At 50.7% G+C, this 6,684-nt stretch overlaps 1 protein-coding gene across 4 annotated transcripts in view; it reads right to left on the minus strand.

Annotated features, from left to right (window-relative positions):
- Positions 1 to 6,238, minus strand: part of EVI5L (ecotropic viral integration site 5 like) — a 78,710-nt gene extending 72,472 nt beyond the window's left edge. For all 4 annotated transcript variants that reach the window (XM_075346338.1, XM_075346339.1, XM_075346337.1 and 1 more), the window contains exon 1: positions 6,134 to 6,238. The gene's annotated coding sequence lies outside the window, so the exon portion shown is untranslated. The remainder of the gene's footprint in view (positions 1 to 6,133) is intronic.
- Positions 6,239 to 6,684: the final 446 nt, after the last annotated feature.

The following is a 6,684-nucleotide window of genomic DNA, read 5'->3' on the forward strand; positions in this document are numbered from 1 at the left end:
AGACTGTGTAAGTGAGAGGAGGAAAGTCTGTGTGTGTCTGGGTCGGAGCCCAGGCACAATCAGCAAGGTCGGCAGACGGTGGTGGCCGTCTGCAGGAGTTAGTGGACGTCTGCGAAACCGTAGGACCGGGGTCGGGCGGTGGCCCACTGGTACAGAACCGGGGAGCGGATTGAAGCTAAGCACCAAGGCAGGGTACTCAGACCCCGACTAGGCTCGGAAGCCGCCGTAACGGTCAAATTCTCTGATTGCGGTCTGGACCTCAGGAGTTCATTCCCACCAAAGTCCTGTCAGAATTCAACAGACCAACCCGTCCGGATAAGAGCCACCTCCAACAGCCAGAGATCCAAGGCCCAGCGCCTGCGGGCAAAATGGGCTCTACCGACACGTACAAGCTGGGGAGCGGACCACCCGTGGGAATCCATAGGGGTCAAACACTTACACACAGGTGCAGGGAAAGACAGCCGCCATCAACCTGTCCGGGGAGAGTGAAGACGCTGCAGCCGACTACGGGCCCTGTCCATACACAGTGCTGGACAAAAGTATTGGCACCCCCTGCAATTCTGTCAGATAATACTCAGTTTCTTCTTGAATTCTTTGGTATTATGTTCATTTAATTTGTCTTCAATGAAAAAAAAAAAAAAAAAAAATATGTCAAAGAGCCAAATTGGATATAATTCCACACCAAACATAAAAAAGGGGGTGGACAAAAGTATTGGCACTGTTTGAAAAATCATGTGATGCTTCTGTAATTTGTGTAATAACAGCACCTGTAACTTACCTGTGGCACCTAACAGGTGTTGGCAATAACTAAATCACACTTGCAGCCAGGTGACATGGATTAAAGTTGACTCCACCTCTGTCCTGTGTCCTTGTGTGTACCACATTGAGCATGGAGAAAAGAAAGAAGGCCAAAGAACTGTCTGAGGACTTGAGAATCCAAATTGTGAGGAAGCATGAGCAATCTCAAGGCTACAAGCCCATCTCCAAAGACCGGAAAGTTCCTGTGTCTACGGTGCGCAGTGTCATCAAGAAGTGTACAGCCCATGGCACTGTGGCTAACCTCACTAGATGTGGAAGGAAAAGAAAAATTGACGAGAGATTTCAACGCAAGATTGTGCGGATGGTGGATAAAGAACCTCGACTAACATCCAAACAAGTTCAAGCTGCCCTGCAGTCCGAGGGTGCAACAGTGTCAACCCGTACTATCCGTCGGCGTATGAATGAAAAGGGACTGTATGGTAGGATACCCAGGAAGACCCCACTTCTTACCCCGAGACATAAAAAAGCCAGGCTGGAGTTTGCCAAAACTTACCTGAGAAAGCCTAAAACGTTTTGGAAGAATGTTCTCTGGTCAGATGAGACAAAAGTAGAGCTTTTTGGGAAAAGCCATCAACATAGAGTTTACAGGAAAAAAAAAAGAGGCATTCAAAGAAAAGAACACGGTCCCTACAGTCAAACATGGCGGAGGTTCCCTGATGTTTTGGGTTGCTTTGCTGCCTCTGGCACTGGACTGCTTGACCGTGTGCATAACATTATGAAGTCTGAAGACTACCAACAAATTTTGCAGCATAATGTAGGGCCCAGTGTGAGAAAGCTGGGTCTCCCTCAGAGGTCATGGGTCTTCCAGCAGGACAATGACCCAAAACACACTTCAAAAAGCACTAGAAAATGGTTTGAGAGGAAGCACTGGAGACTACTAAAGTGGCCAGCAATGAGTCCAGACCTGAATTCCATAGAACACCTGTGGAGAGATCTCACAATGGCAGTTTGGAGAAGGCACCCTTCACATCTCAGGGACCTGGAGCAGTTTGCCAAAGAAGAATGGTCTAAAATTCCAGCAGAGCATTGTAAGAAACTCATTGATGGTTACCGGAAGCGGTTGTTCCAAGTAATTTTGGCTAAAAGGTTGTGCAACCAAGTATTAGGCTAAGGGTGCCAATACTTTTGTCTGGCCCATTTTTGGAGTTTTGTGTGAAATGATCAATGATTTGATTTTTGTTTCATTCTCTTTCGTGTTTTTTCATTGCAAGAAAAATAAATGAAGATAATAATACCAAAGAATTTGTGATTGCAATCATTTTCAGGAAGAAACTGAGTATTCTCCGAGATATATTTTATATTTATTTTATATTTTAATTACATTTTATAGTAGAGTGAATGATGTCAAGCAAACTACAATTCAGCTCCCAAAAAAATAATAAAAATAAAAGCACCTCTTACGGCTGTGTGGAAGGAAAAATAAAAAATAAAAAAAAAAAAAAAGTTATGACCCTTGGAAGAAAAGGAGGTAGAGAAACAAAAACTGTCTGCATTCTTTAAAGGGAAGCAAACCCAAAAATTAGAAATGCAATTCAGGTATTAACCAAAATATCAACACACACTTTATTCACATTTAGGTTAAAAAGTCCCTAAAACAAAAAAAAAAAAAAAGTCCCTGAGTAGAACAAACACCTAAAACACCCGCGGGTGAGGAACAGATAACGACCAATACACAATGAGAAAATCACATAAAAATTACTGGATGTTTGAGTAAAGTATATTAACATTTCTATCTACCAGTCAAAAAAAAAGTCAACGCATGAAGAAGAAGAATCAAAAAGTGAGAACATGGATCCCTCAAAATGCCACAAAGGACGATCTCAGAGATCAAAGTCTACACAGTAATGACTACTGAAGTAACCAATCTCACCTGCCAAGGACAGACACAATGAGAGTTTCGCACACGCTTCCTCTGGGGGTGAAGACACAGACAAAGCAGCTGCGAAACACACTGGGGTTCTCTGTGTCAAATCTACTCCTGGATTTATTTTAAATTGAATTTTAATCAAATCTGGATATTTTGGATTATACGCTCCTGCATTTCTAATTTTTAGCCTCAATTGTGTCGACAATGCATTGGGACCTGTTACCAATCCAGCACTTACAAGTTAAAATTCACACATGTTCTTAAGGGGTTAAGTTATCTGATCTTCCTATAGAGGGTTTATTCTAAATGTCTTCCCATGACCGGAGTGTCCGGCTCCCTCAGCGATCAGACAGACGTGACTCATTACATCGAAGAATGCACAAAACCAAGAAAACACTCATCACATTTTCCTAAGAAGTCAATGACTGCATCACATACTGAGGTCAGCAATGGAGATATCAGGGGAGGAGAGGATGGGGAAAGTCGTACTGGACACAGGAGGAGGAGAGGAGAGGATGGGGAGCGTAGTACTGGGCACAGGAGGAGGAGAGGATGGAGAGAGCAGTACTGGGCACAGGAGGAGGAGAGGATGGGGAGAGCAGTACTGGGCACAGGAGGAGGAGAGGATGGGGAGAGCAGTACTGGGCACAGGAGGAGGAGAGGATGGGGAGAGCAGTACTGGGCACAGGAGGAGGAGAGGATGGGGAGAGCAGTACTGGGCACAGGAGGAGGAGAGGATGGGGAGAGCAGTACTGGGCACAGGAGGAGGAGAGGATGGGGAGAGCAGTACTGGGCACAGGAGGAGGAGAGGATGGGGAGAGCAGTACTGGGCACAGGAGGAGGAGAGGATGGGGAGAGCAGTACTGGGCACAGGAGGAGGAGAGGATGGGGAGAGCAGTACTGGGCACAGGAGGAGGAGAGGATGGGGAGAGCAGTACTGGACACAGGAAAAGGAGAGGATGGAGAGAGCAGTACTGGACACAGGAAAAGGAGAGGATGGAGAGAGCAGTACTGGACACAGGAAAAGGAGAGGATGGAGAGAGCAGTACTGGACACAGGAGAAGGAGAGGATGGAGAGAGCAGTACTGGGCACAGGAGGAGGAGAGGATGGGGAGAGCAGTACTGGACACAGGAAAAGGAGAGGATGGAGAGAGCAGTACTGGGCACAGGAGGAGGAGAGGATGGGGAGAGCAGTACTGGACACAGGAGGAGGAGAGGATGGGGAGAGCAGTACTGGACACAGGAGAAGGAGAGGATGGAGAGAGCAGTACTGGACACAGGAGAAGGAGAGGATGGAGAGAGCAGTACTGGACACAGGAGAAGGAGAGGATGGAGAGAGCAGTACTGGACACAGGAGAAGGAGAGGATGGAGAGAGCAGTACTGGACACAGGAGAAGGAGAGGATGGAGAGAGCAGTACTGGACACAGGAGAAGGAGAGGATGGAGAGAGCAGTACTGGACACAGGAGGAGGAGAGGATGGGGAGAGCAGTACTGGACACAGGAGGAGGAGAGGATGGGGAGAGCAGTACTGGGCACAGGAGGAGGAGAGGATGGGGGGAGCAGTACTGGACACAGGAGGAGGAGAGGATGGAGAGAGCAGTACTGGGCACAGGAGGAGGAGAGGATGGGGAGAGCAGTACTGGGCACAGGAGGAGGAGAGGATGGGGAGAGCAGTACTGGACACAGGAGAAGGAGAGGATGGGGAGAGCAGTACTGGACACAGGAGGAGGAGAGGATGGGGAGAGCAGTACTGGGCACAGGAGGAGGAGAGGATGGGGAGAGCAGTACTGGACACAGGAGGAGGAGAGGATGGGGAGAGCAGTACTGGACACAGGAGGAGGAGAGGATGGGGAGAGCAGTACTGGACACAGGAGGAGGAGAGGATGGGGAGAGCAGTACTGGGCACAGGAGGAGGAGAGGATGGGGAGAGCAGTACTGGACACAGGAGGAGGAGAGGATGGGGAGAGCAGTACTGGGCACAGGAGGAGGAGAGGATGGGGAGAGCAGTACTGGACACAGGAGAAGGAGAGGATGGAGAGAGCAGTACTGGACACAGGAGAAGGAGAGGATGGAGAGAGCAGTACTGGCCACAGGAAAAGGAGAGGATGGAGAGAGCAGTACTGGACACAGGAGAAGGAGAGGATGGAGAGAGCAGTACTGGACACAGGAGAAGGAGAGGATGGAGAGAGCAGTACTGGACACAGGAGGAGGAGAGGATGGGGAGAGCAGTACTGGGCACAGGAGGAGGAGAGGATGGGGAGAGCAGTACTGGGCACAGGAGGAGGAGGAGAGGATGGGGAGAGCAGTACTGGGCACAGGAGGAGGAGAGGATGGGGAGAGCAGTACTGGGCACAGGAGGAGGAGAGGATGGGGAGAGCAGTACTGGGCACAGGAGGAGGAGAGGATGGGGAGAGCAGTACTGGGCACAGGAGGAGGAGAGGATGGGGAGAGCAGTACTGGGCACAGGAGGAGGAGAGGATGGGGAGAGCAGTACTGGGCACAGGAGGAGGAGAGGATGGGGAGAGCAGTACTGGGCACAGGAGGAGGAGAGGATGGGGAGAGCAGTACTGGACACAGAGGAGGAGAGGATGGGGAGAGCAGTACTGGACACAGGAGAAGGAGAGGATGGAGAGAGCAGTACTGGGCACAGGAGGAGGAGAGGATGGGGAGAGCAGTACTGGACACAGGAGGAGGAGAGGATGGGGAGAGCAGTACTGGGCACAGGAGGAGGAGAGGATGGGGAGAGCAGTACTGGACACAGGAGGAGGAGAGGATGGGGAGAGCAGTACTGGACACAGGAGGAGGAGAGGATGGGGAGAGCAGTACTGGACACAGGAGGAGGAGAGGATGGGGAGAGCAGTACTGGGCACAGAGGAGGAGAGGATGGGGAGAGCAGTACTGGGCACAGGAGGAGGAGAGGATGGGGGGAGCAGTACTGGGCACAGGAGGAGGAGAGGATGGGGAGAGCAGTACTGGGCACAGGAGGAGGAGAGGATGGGGGGAGCAGTACTGGGCACAGAGGAGGAGAGGATGGGGAGAGCAGTACTGGGCACAGGAGGAGGAGAGGATGGGGGGAGCAGTACTGGGCACAGGAGGAGGAGAGGATGGGGGGAGCAGTACTGGGCACAGAGGACCACTGTCTGTCAGGGGGTGGGCTGAGGCTGAGCACAGGTAGGGGTGATGGACAGGTGGGAGGAGGGCGGACACGTGATGACGTCAGAAGGAGGAATCTAACCATGAATCGTGACCTCATTAATGAATGACGAAACAAAACCGCGTCTGTTCCGGACACATATCTGCTGCAGCACCTGCTCCAGTGATGATGTCACCAGCACCAGTGACACACCCTCTACCGGGTCACCGAGACGCCCACTATCACCCCAGGAAGAAAATGCCCTCATTACGGTACATACCAGTACGACATATACCGTACAGCGAGCTCTCACCTCAGGCCCCCGGCGCTGTCACGCAGCTCCTCCCTCCCCGGGGCTCTCCAGCACCGAACGGCGGAGAAATCAGACACACGGCATAGCTCCGCCCTCTTTTCTACGCCAACACAGACCCAGGCAATAGGGTTGCGACCCTTCAGAAGATTGACTTACTCCATAACCAATCAGTAATTAAACCGGTGACACAAGGGCGGAGCTAGCTAAAGTGTTGGTGGAAAGGAAGGATAGCCAATCCGAGAAGCAGACAGGGAAAAAATAACCAATCCGAAAGCGAGAAAATGACAGCTGGGTGGGACTTGATAAGTGTGTTACTAGCGGCTCACCTTCCTGGAGAGGCGGGGCTAGGAGGCTTGTGTTTAGCCAATAGGAAAATAGATTTTATTTTCTTATTGGCAGAAGAGTGAACCAATAAGGAAGCGGGATGGGAATGTCAATGTATCCCTTTAGCTACAAGAATAAGCAGTCGGACAAGTGCATGGTTCCTATTATGCAGGCTATGCATGACCCTGCCCCTGTACAGCAGACTGGAGACCCCTATAACAGCAGTC

This window comes from Anomaloglossus baeobatrachus, chromosome 4 (genome assembly GCF_048569485.1).
Source record: "Anomaloglossus baeobatrachus isolate aAnoBae1 chromosome 4, aAnoBae1.hap1, whole genome shotgun sequence".
Taxonomy (NCBI): domain Eukaryota; kingdom Metazoa; phylum Chordata; class Amphibia; order Anura; family Aromobatidae; genus Anomaloglossus; species Anomaloglossus baeobatrachus.